Raw genomic sequence first — 12,227 nt, 5'->3', positions numbered from 1 at the left:
GGTTAAAAGGAACCCCCTCCCTCTCTTGTTTATTTAGAAAGAAAGATCTCAGGCGCTCCGGTTACTTACATTCCCCCCCCCCCCCCCCCAGCATTTCTTTGTCTTCCAAACCATTCTAGCTCTTACTATGCAAGTTTTATGGGTGATTGTATCGGAAAATGCAGACTTTTCGCTAGCGGAGACCTGAGCAGGGAGGATGGATTGAAATGTGTGCTTGGAAACCCCAGATTTCACCTCCCCCCCCCCCCCCAAAAAAAGCAATATATGGCATACGTTAACATCCAGAGCCTGAAAACACAGCCAGGAAGAGTCGCGCAGACGAAAGGAAATCACTACTTAATTCCACAAATATTTGTTTCGGTCCAGGAATGGCACTAGAAACTTTGAGCAGGCGGGCTCCCCGGCCCCTCCGGCCCCTCCCGGCGCCCGGCTCCCGGCTCCCGGCTCCCGGCTCCCGGCTCCCGGCTCCCGGCTCCCGGCTCCCGGCTGCAGCGCGGAGCCCATAAGGTGCGGCGCAGCGCCACCTGCCGGCCGGGCCGCGGGCGGACGGGGCGGGGCGGAGCGGGGGCTCCCGAACCCAGCCGCCGGCCTCCGACCTGCGTCCCCGGGCCTTCCTCCCGCGGGGGGCGGGGGGTCCGGAGGGAGAACGCAGTGCGAGAGGAACAGTTTCCAAAGACCTATTCTTGAGCATGTAAGCGGAGCAAGATTAATACTTTTGGAACCGTCTCCGGTCGCCTTGCCAAGGGCGCAGGTTTTCCAGCCTTAAAGGTGAAGCTGAATTTTTTTTTTTTTTTTTGCATCCAAAGCTGTTTTTCCCCCCTTTCTTTCTGTCCGTAAAACAGGGTATCCTAACCATATTGTGTTCACACCCGGGCTCTGGCTCACGCGCACTTCTCTGCAAGAGGCGAGCCAGAATTTCAGGGGGTGGTGCTGGTTGCGCCTCTGGGTGGGTGTGTGAGTGTGTGCGTGGGGGGTGCAGGGGTGCTTCTGGGACAGCGGGGCTCTGTTGGCCCATCCATTCCAGAAATCGGTGGAGGGACGGCTCCTCTCCAGGGCAGCATGCGAGGACTGTGGAAATGTAATCAGCACACTTGTGCATGTTTCCACACTGCCTTGAATGGGTTCCCAGACTCCAGGAAACTCATCTCTGATAAATTGCAAAAGACCCAGACTAAATGGACCGGAGAGGTGGTCATTATTCTTAAGGGAGGGACCTCACTGTAACACAGGATAAGGCGTTATCTGCGATTATTTTTTTAAGGCTGTGTTGGAAATCTTACTCTTTTCATCCCACCTCCAGCTACCAGGCCTTTGGCTAACTGCAATTTCTATCCTGACTTTCAGCATCTCCCGCCCTTTCCTGTCCCTTGCTCTGTCCCCGTGCCTGCACCCTTCCCCATACCAGGGACTTTATGCTGGGCACCATCTCCACTTCACCTGGGGAGAAAGAGGATGCCCAGAACCATTCCTGGCTTCTACTAAAAGATGTTTTGTTTAGTCCCCTGTTGGGGGCGAGGGGGCAGTGGGATTCCCTGGTTCTCCATGCATAGTGGCACCGTGGCATGGGGCAAGGATTAGTGCAATTGCCTCTGTGTCTTGAAAAGACTAGAGTTGATCTTTCCTCATCCAGAGTCGGGCACAAGGCTGTGTGGCCTGTGCATGAGACAGGTGGGGGGACAGCCACCTGGGCCTTTGAGAGATCTAGGTCTCAGGGACATTAGGAAAGCCTGCTGCTTTCTCAGGGGGCTGCCTTTCAAAATGAGAGTTTTGCAAAACGCTGTTCCTCTAGATGCTGTGAACTGTCGATTTGTGGAGTGGAAATCTCCTGGTATTTTCAGGGAACTCTCTCTCTGTCTCTCTCTCCCTCTCTCTCATTCTCCCCCTCCCATCCTTCTCTTCTCCGTCCCTCCCTTGGGATCACTCATACTCCCTTTTAGAAACAAATACAAGTCAGATACAGTCATTACAGAATTCAAATTTACGATCTCAAGGATTTTAGAGACTGGGGTTGCCAGACAAAATACAAAATACCCAGCTAAATTTGAATTACTGTAAAACAATGAATGGTTTAAGAATACTTTAAGTATGTCCCAAATATTTCTCGGGACATACTTCCACTAAAAAAATATTCATTGTTCATCGGATATTCAAATGTATCTGGACGTCTGTCTTTTTTGTTTTTGTTTTAACTAAATCTGGCAAGCTATGAGAGACGCTTTAGCGCAAGTCTTTGGACAGTAAAGTAAGATCAAAAGAAACAAAGCAGTGTGCCCGGTTACACAGCTGGTTAGAGGCAGAACCAGAGCCAGAAATTCAGTTTGGGTCCTCTTAATCGGCCACACTACCTTTTCTTCCCCCAGGATGGCCGATGGGGGGCATAGATGCCAAGTGAGCTCATGTAATAAAACCAGTCCCTTATTTCACAGTGACTGTGCATGCCTCAAAGGACCATAAAGTAAAATGCCACTCATTTTGAAATGCCACAGGTTTATAATTTGTGAAGTTTCCTGCCCATGTGAATCTTTACATAGCAAACCTTTAGTTGCTGGAGAGTCTAGAACTTTCTTTATCTGTGACCCCTGTTCATGATGACCTCAAGGACTTTGTCCTACCAAGTGACTGCAACACAAAAGCACCCACTTACATACAAGCAAATAGTATGCTAACTACGGTTGACCCTCAAATGACATGGGTTTGCAGTGCACAGGCCCACTTACATGAGGATTTTTTGCAGTACAGGACTGTAAATGTATTTTCCTTCCTTATGATTTTCTTGATAACATTTTCTTTTTTCTACTTTACTAAAGGACACAGTATATAATACACATAACTTACAAAATATGTTTTAATCAACTGTCTATGTTATCTATAAGGTTTACAGTTAAAACCAGGCTATTAGTAGTTAAGTTTTGGGGGAGCCAAAGTTATATGCAGATGTTCTATCATGCAGGGGGTAGGCACCCCACCCCCCACACTGTTCAAAGGTCAACTGGATTCCTCTCCCCTGCCCTGTAAAAACAATAGGTCTAAGATCATTATGGCAGGCAGAGTACTGTGTATCTGGATTAAAAGCCTAAACAGATCATCAAAATGTTCTAGTATTTATCATAGGTTTAAATTAGTTCTATATCTTGAGGCTGTGTTCCAGTTCATGGCAAAAAACAGTTATTGTGTATTGGAAAACCTCAGAGCAGCCATGGGAGGGGCTTTAGTTTGGGGGCTGGGTTGTGGAGAAGTTAGCTCATTTATTTAATGGAATATTACTCAGCCATCAAAAAAGAAATCTTGCTATTTGCCACAACGTGGATGGAACTAGAAGGTATTATGCTAAACAAAATAAGTTCATCAGAGAAAGATAATTATAATTTCACTCATATGTGGAATTAGGAAACAAAACAGAGGGGAAAATAAAACAAGACGAAATCAGAGAGGGAGATGAGCCATAAGAGACTCTTAACCATAGGACACACACTAAGGGTTCCTGGAGGGGAGGTCGGCGGGTGGATGGGGTACCTGGGTGACACGTTAAGAAGGGCACGTGATTGCATGAGCCCTGGGTGTTATATGCAACTGATGCATCACTGAACTCTACCTCTGAAACCAATACTACATTATATGTTAATTAGTTGCATTTTAATTAAATTCAATAAAAAAAAAAGAAGTTAGCTCAGCCATGCCCCAAGCTGCCTCTCAGCCCTGCTCCCCTTATTTTGGAACTAAGGGCTTAATTCTGTATAATCCCCCAGATCCATTGTGGCTCTGAAACGCTAGATTTCTAAACATCAGTGAGCCACTCGCTCTGTTGACATTGTTTTGTAAGGTCCAGTTGGCAAGTAGAAGCGGGACTGCTAGCTCACTCTTCTGGAAGTGCTCTGTGCCCAGCGGAGTGCTGGCAGCTGGCTGTGCACCCCCTCCCGGAGCAATCTGGCTACCAAACCGAATCACAAAAGCTCACACCGAGGAAGGAAAGGAGAAAAAGGTGTTAATGGAACCAGTTGTAATGCAAAGAAAGGTCAGCCTTAGCTGCGAGCCCTGAAATGAAACCATATAATTGCAAGTGCAGAAAGGGCTCCAGGTGAGACAGGGGCTGTCCCGTGTCCACACAGGGTCTTCCCAGCCACGCCCGGGCCCCACCTGAGCAACTGCTCCCACGGGGGCTCCTCTTGGGCCACAGAAGCGAGAAGTAACGGTTGGAAGGATGCGGGCCTTTTACAATTAGATCCGAAGGCCCAGCCTAAGGAGGGATCTCCGTGGGCTCTGCTCACGCTCATCACGGTGGGCGAGGAGCGCCCGAAATGAGCACAGCCTAATGAAGAAGTGATCTGGAGACCCCTGGGTGGCTCAGTGGTTGAGCGTCTGCCTTCGGCTCTGGGCGTGATCCTGGGGTCCCAGGATCGAGTCCTGCATCGGCTCCCCGCAGGTCACCTGCTTCTCCCTCTGCCTATGTCTCTGCCTCTCTCTGTGTTTCTCATGAATAAATAAATACATTTTTTTTTTTTCTAAAGAAGAAGTGATGTAGCAAAAGATGGCAAACTCTTCTTATGTCCGGGAACCCTCATTTCACACTTGGAGCTCACATTTCTCTCACATGTGTAAAATAAGAATAAATGAGGCCCAGGTGGAGAGAGAAGAGTGAGGTGTTCCCTCTCTCTCTCCCTTCCTTCCTCTTGGGCCTTTCTTTCTTTTTTCTTTTCTTTTCTTTTCTTTTCTTTTCTTTTCTTTTCTTTTCTTTTCTTTTCTTTTCTTTCTTTCTTTCTTTCTTTCTTTCTTTCTTTCTTTCTTTCTTTCTTTCTTTTTTTTTTACCTTCCAATTGCTGCTGCAGGAAGCCCGTTCAGCGAGGCTGAGGTGGGCCTGGAACCAGCCAGAGCTGAGCCTCTGGAGGGCCTCGAGCCGAGCCGCCGTCCACCTGTGACCTCGAGCCTTCCGTGCCTGCTGGGTCTGGTTCTGCACAGAGGAGTCCTGACTCCTGCTCACAGGAGTGACAGGGCTGTGACTCCCAGAGAGGTATGGGTAAATTCTTTTGAAAGTGTAAAACCCTCAAGTAGTTTGTCTATTTCTCCAATGGGGCCAATACAGGGGCCAGACTCGGAAATGCAGAAATGCTCCGTGGATTATTGCCACCGAGATGTTTTCCTCTGGCTGAGCATCATCTTCAGAACGTCGCCGGGGCTTTCCCTCTCAAGCACGTGCTATGGTTTTGCGAACTTCTTTTTCTCGGATGGGGAATGTGCCCCTGGGACTCCATTAGCCAAGTCAAGATTTAACCAAGGACCCAGGTATGACCTGCTGGGAATAATGTTAAGTGTGTCACGAGGAAAGAATTTAGGATCCCTTGGAGAAGAAAGGAGTGACTTTGAGAACTTGCCCAGGCACGTAGGACCACATCGCCTTCCTAAAGATTAGACAACCCCCGAATTTGTCACTAGTAGTTTTTAGTACTCTTTGGGTACTCTGCCTCCAACCCTCCTGGAAAGGTACTGTTATCCCCATATTATGAATGAGTAAAGGCTGAGTCTGAGAGAGGCGTAGTAACTCGGATAACATCACCCCTACTATGTCGTGAAGACAGGACTAGAAACTAAGTTTCATTGACTCCCAAAGCCCACGTTTGCAATGACTTCTGATCATGAGAGACAGCTTTAATTGAGCACCTACTATGGGCTGGGCACCGTTATGAGCACTTTATACATATTATCTTGATAAACCCCCACAGCAACCTTGTGATGCACGGACTACTAATAAGCCCATTTTGTGGATGAGGAATGTGAAGGATGGAGATTAAGTGATGGGCTGGAGACTCAGCCACTGACCTGCATGCCCCTCTGGATCAGTGGAGGCTGTTGGCCTTCCTTCTGATCAAATCTATGGCAAAGCCTAGTGTGTATAAAATGCAAAAGACGAAATAAAATAGAACAGCCAACAACAACAAAACTTTGCCGTCTTCCAACCCCCCAACTGGACGGTTGTTTGTAAATTCTTCACTTCCAGGCAGACGTTCTGTCCTCCTCTTCCTCCTGCATAAAAATAACACTTGGTAGAACCAGGGGTTACGTGGGTTCCCTTGCTTCCCATGGCCACAGGTAATGGAAAGTTGGTTCTCTGAATAATTGTACAATCTTTCTCCATACCCGCACATGTGCACACACATACGCTTTCTCCTCTGCTCTAAAAATCCTGAATCCAATTTTTGGACCTTCCCTTGGATTTCTTAGTTCAACACGGCACTCCAGCTTGGGATGGAGATGCTCCAGGACCATCGGCTGCTGTGAGGTGGGGGTCTCGGCTCCAAGCCGCCAGCATTCACCCACAGGCCTGCCAGCCCCCTTACCGCCTGATAAGAGTACCACCCTAAGGAAGCCGGTGGTTTTATTTCCCTCAGTAAATCTATTCTGATTAATGTAAACACTGTATAATACTCCACCTGTAGGTACTGTAATTAAGGTGCATCTGAACCACAATCAGCTCAGTGACAGGCAGAGGGAAAATTATTGACCTCCCACGGATTTTTTAAGTCAGCACATTTACTACTGTGAAAATCACCAAGTCATTAGCAGAGGGGTTTTTAGAAAAATTTTAAATGAAGGAAGTCTACTCACATTACAGCTATTTGTCTGTTAACCGCCTTGTCCTCTCTTTCTGACTTACGATGGAATTCCCCTGCACCTCGTCGGAGCCTCCACGGCCTGGGGGGCACGGGTTCTGGAAGGAGGTGAAGTTTTCCATCCAGTCCAGAGGAGCAAATGGCTTCTCTGCAGGGGACTGATGACCAGCACAGAGGATCTTGGGATGCTGCCACCAAGCACCCTTCCCTTTGTTTGTAGAGCTATCGGGTGACAGCTAACATGCCTTGCTGGGCTTCCAGGTTGCCTGAGAGCTCACACTTTGACACAAAATTAATCTCCATGGACACCTACTCAAGAGATTGATAGTCATAGTTAAGGGGTTCTGCTCACTGTCTTCTAGATGCCAGGCTGTCAACGGAGGTCCTGGGAGGGACACAGGCCCCTTCTCTCTGCCCAGCCTGTCCAGCAACAGTGAGCTGGACACTCCGGCCAGACTCTCCCACCAGGGAACTGGAGGTGCTCCTTGTGATGAGTTTGAGGAGGAGAGGTGCACTCTCACATCCACTTCCAGTTATTACCCGGAATGCTTCCTGTCGCCGAAGGTAAGGACACCTGTTCCCTCGTTGGGCGGAAGGCAGGCAGGACAGTGGTGAAATGCAGGGACTTTTGGGTCACACCTAATGGCATTCTGCTTCTTGCTTCATCATTCTCTTACGGAGCCCCTTTGGGCCTCAGTTTCTGTATATGTAAAATGGGGCTAAGCACAGGACACATCACTGAGGATTGTGAAAATCATAAGGGATGATCCACGACATGGCTGTGCAGTGCATAGCACTTTGTAAATCAGGAGTCATTGAACTTGCTCTCTGGAAAAGGCCAGGTGGAAAATATTTCAGGCTTTGTGGACTGTCTGGTCTCTGTCAGAGCTGCTTAACTCTGCTATTATAGTCCAGAAGCAGCCACAGGCCCTAATTAAATGAATGAGTGTGGCTGCGTTCCAATAAAACTTTATTTACAAGAATGGTAATGAGCCAGATATGGGCCTTAGATCATACTATATAGATCACTGTTAATTTAAAATCTGAATAAATGTCAGCAGCTATTATTATATGTAATAATCCCTTACTGGTCAGCTATTGCATACAAGGAGTTGCCGGTGTATTAAGAGGACATGGTCCACCTTAAAACTTAGGATTGGCACTAGGGGAGGGAAGTGGAGGTACCAGTTCACACATAGTAACTGAGGGCCGACTGTCCCAGAAGGAGTGCGCATGAACAAAAAGCTATGACTCAAGTCTAAAGCAGTATGTGCCATTGGACTGTTCATGTTTATTTTGTAAGACACCACTCCCGTCCCATGAAAACAAATCAGGAACATTTTGCATTAACTTCAAAATTATGTCACCTTTGGAGACTAAGTTTTTCCAAAAGTAAAGAAAATCAAACGTGTAATATCACCACATCAGGCTCTAAACATGCCGTGTGCTACGTTAGGTACTATCGGCAGAGAGAAGAGCCATTGGGGTTTTGTTTAAATTCTCAGCGAGTTTGCCCAAGTCAATACTCATGCAGTCAAAACAGCCAGCTTCATATTTTGGGGGGGACTGATTGGGCCAGTTAATTTAACCAGGAACCCTGATGCAGAGAAGTCATGCTGCCAAAAGCATTAGGAGAGAAATGAGTAGAATCCCTCCACCTCCAAGGTACAAATCCAAAGACATTGTTTTATTTTTTTTTAAAGATTTTATTGATTTATTCATGAGACACACAGAGAGAGGCAGAGACACAGGCAGAGGGAGAAGCAGGCTCCATGCAGGGAGCTCGATGTGGGACTCGATCCTGGGACCCTGGAAACACTCTCTGAGCTGAAGGCAGATGCTCAACCACTGAGCCACCCAGTTGTCCCCAAAGACACTGTTTTAAAAACATCTTGGGTTTAAGAGTGATCTCAAAGAGTGTTTGCAATATCTATCTCCAAGCTGCTCTCTCAGGTCAATTATGCAGAGAGAGAGATAGGCAGATGCTTAGCGCAGCTGCTCCTAATCTGAAGGGAAGGGAACCTGTGTGGGCGATAGGGCAACTGGCATCTTCCACGTTAGAGACCACGCACGTGTTCATTCATCACTTCCTCTGCAAATACCGTTGAGAATGCACTACATGCACCGCATGGAGCTAGGCAGTAGGGAAGACAAGCATAAGTGAATCGTGGAATTTAAGCTCCTAAAAGATGCTCACACCAAGTGTGATGGAGAAAGTAACAGAGCTGACCAGGGCGAGGTCTCTAGAGGATCCACACGCCACTTCCTTCCTCTGAAAAATGTGCATCAAAATTTAGTTTTAACAAAGGTGAGGTTCCTCTTCTAACAGAGGGCAACATTAGAATGGGAAGAAAGAGCCTGTGTCACCTACTCCGGTCTAATGGCACTTTCCAGAATGGCGACGTGGATGGACTCAGATCCCGAACTGGGAGAGACTCACCCGTTCCTACGCACCCTCTTTCCCCTCTGTGGGTCACTGCCATTCCCGCCCCCCATCCAGCGGACTATTCCTACTTGTTGGGATGGGTGCTTCTTGCCTGCCTTGCCTATTCATTTCATTGTCTGGTTTTTTCACTTGTAAGTGATTTGCTTCCTTTCACTTCTCCCTACCAGTACAATCTTAAAGTCCAGCCATTCCCCACTTCTCTTTGTCCCCCAGATCTCCTGGAGCAGTAACCTGGTTGACAAGCATAACTTGCACTCGAACCTCCCTCCCCTTCTGCTGTTTGACTTTGTCCCAGATCTGAGGATCACGTGGTAATTCAGCAAAACTCCACCACTATGCTGGCTCCCGGGGTGTGAAGGGCTTGGGGGTCTGGTTCTAAGCCCCGGCCCAAAGTTGGCGCTCATTTTCAAAGGCAATCACAAGATGAATATCAAAGAATTTACAGAATCCACATTGGGAAGCCTGTCAGAAAATTGTTGGGAAAATAAAGTGAATCAATAGAATGTCAAGAGACTCAAATGGAAAAAATATTGAATATTCATTTTCTCGGTTTCACAGGGGTAGGGATTTGTGAGGACCAAGGCAGCTAGTGGGATTTTCGGCTTTCCTTGGAATGGTTCAAATAATTTTTGTGCTGTGCATTGGATTAGTATTCAATTAACTCCTTTAAAATTATAATGCACAACTTCAACAAAACTTGTGAACGAGTCTACGGCACAGTTAGAGCAGTTAATAGTCACCAGGTACAACAAACGAATGCTGTATTTCTATAAACTGAGAACGTGGAAACAAATCCAGTGATTGTTTCCCATTTGCATAGCTGTTCCACTTTCAGAGCTAAGGATACCTGTAAACACCAGAAAAAAAAAAAAGGAGGGGTCCTTTTCTCTCATATATTTATGAAAAAAAATTGATGTAGAATCCACGTAGAAATTGTTTCTGATGTGGTTACATTCCCCCCAAACCCAACATGCTAACACAGGCAGATCTTAGTGGGGAAGCATAATCTGTTACTTGGGCCGCAAACCTTCATCACTATGGCTGCTAACATGTTTTAAACATTATCCCTCCATTGGTCTCACACAGGCCATTTCAAGGTTGAAGACAACAGAAGATGATCATATGAATACTGTGGAGACATCAATATTAGACTGAAAATAAATCACTTTGAGTTCTCACATATTCAGACCTTCACCCTCACCCAGAGAAACAGCATAGCAGGAAACACCCATTGTAGGGCTGGGAATTCCAGACAAAACCCAAGAGGCTATCTTGGTTGTTGGGTCTCCATGTTGTTGACATGTAAGAAAATGTGTTGGATTTTATTTATCATGGTAGAATCAAGACTGCGACTTTCTGTATGCTTCTTAGTTTCCTTCCACAAGGTACAAAAAATTCAGCTTAAGAACTTTTAGCCTTTGATTTAATGCAAAATCAGAGACTAACTCCCTGGTGGAGGGATTTTGCACCTTCAGCTAATCTACTCTAAAATAACAATGAAAAATTGATTTTAAGGGACTCCTGGGTGGGTCAATGACTGAGTGTCTGCCTTTGACTCAGGGCGTGATCCTGGGGAACCGAGATCGAGTCTCACATCAGGCTCCCTGCAGGGAGCCTGCTTCTCCCTCTGCCTGTGTCTCTGCCTCTCTCTCATGAATAAATAAATAAAATCTTTTTTTAAAAAAGAAAAAAAACATGGATTTTAAGTCTAAACGTTGTAATCTCAATATTTTTATTTCTAATAAAACACCACCTGAGACTATTTATGATTTTTAATAATAGATTTTGGCCATAGGATACAATGATGTTACATGTGCCACATCTTTATCTCCATCTTAGGTTTTCCCCTGTTTTTTTTTCCAACCCAAAGCTACCTTACCCTCACTCCTCTCCACACACATCCACACAATTATGAAAGTATCATGTAACGATTTAAATAGATTAACTACTTCTGATAGTAGTTTTGTGGAAGAAATGCTACATCTCTTTTCCACAAGACTGTAAAACTTTCTCACCATTCTTAAGTAACAGCAGAAATAATAAAAACTAAAAAAAAAAAAAAAAAAGTGCAATTTAATTTGGTTTTTTAGAACGAGCTCTTCTCTAGCCTTAGAAGATTAGTTTTCAAAGCAATGGTAAAATCATTGATGTACGTCTTTTCAAGTCAAAAGAAAAAAAGACTCCTAAATACCAAACATTTGCTCTTTGGAGCATAGCAAGAAGAAAGAAAGAGGGCCAGACGGCCACATCCTAAGAACAAAGTATTGTCCAGGTAGCTGTTGGCTAAAACGGGATCTCTTTCCAGGTCTTTTTATTAGTTAACGTTTTTCTTTCCTAAATAAAACTTCATTTTCTTTCACTAATCTTTCTAGTGAGTATCCGCTGGTTCTTCTGCATGACTTGCTACACGAAAGCTTGTAAAAAAGGAGGAATCTAAAACTGGTGCTATTTTACATTCACAGTCTTTCTGCTATTAAAAAGTATTCACCAGAAAGATATTTATTTTCTGTATTTATTTTATTTTATTTTTTATTTTCTGTAAAGGAAACATTCAACATGTGTGATTTTGAAGAAAAACCCTGCTTTTTCCTATCAATATATAGAGATGACTTAATTATACTAATAATTACAAATTCTCCCCAAATTAGACTATAAATGCACATCAGTTAAATCCTTTCCTTTTTTTTGCTTCATAAAAGAATCCAAAAGTTTATGAGGAGAAATAGATGCATAAGAATAACTGAGAATGCTTGAAAAGAAGAACAATAAGGGAGAATTTCTCCTACCACCAATTACAATATATTATAAAGTTATGTCAGTATGATGCTGGTATAGGATGATTGAAACAATAAAACTCCTAGAAATATTTCCAGTAAATGTAAGAATTTAGTGTATGATCAAAGTAATATTTAAATAAAAAGGTGTGATATATTATTCAATAATTTTGGTATTATGGCAACCGGCTATTCATTTGACGGGAGGAAAGGAAAAGTACAGTCCCTAACTCACATAATGGAATAAAGGCATTTTAGATGAAAGACATTTATAAGTGTAAAAAAAGGAAATAATGTTCTCCAAGAATACTGAGGTGGGTATTTATTTATTTTTTTGTTTTAAATTTTTATTTATTTATGATAGTCACAGAGAGAGAGAGAGAGAGAGAGAGAGGCAGAGACATA

General features: G+C 44.8%; 1 long non-coding RNA gene across 1 annotated transcript; it reads left to right on the top strand.

The window, feature by feature from the left end:
• The first annotated feature begins 584 nt into the window (after positions 1 to 584).
• Positions 585 to 7,160, top strand: LOC140633025 (uncharacterized). Its single transcript, XR_012030657.1, has 3 exons — positions 585 to 768; positions 4,824 to 5,005; positions 6,965 to 7,160. It is a non-coding gene; the product is annotated as an uncharacterized lncRNA (long non-coding RNA).
• The last annotated feature ends 5,067 nt before the right edge of the window (positions 7,161 to 12,227 follow it).

Source organism: Canis lupus, chromosome 5 (assembly GCF_048164855.1).
Source record: "Canis lupus baileyi chromosome 5, mCanLup2.hap1, whole genome shotgun sequence".
Lineage (NCBI taxonomy): Eukaryota > Metazoa > Chordata > Mammalia > Carnivora > Canidae > Canis > Canis lupus.
The sequence above is the reverse complement of the archived record's forward strand: the minus strand, read 5'-3'. Positions and strand labels throughout refer to the sequence as shown.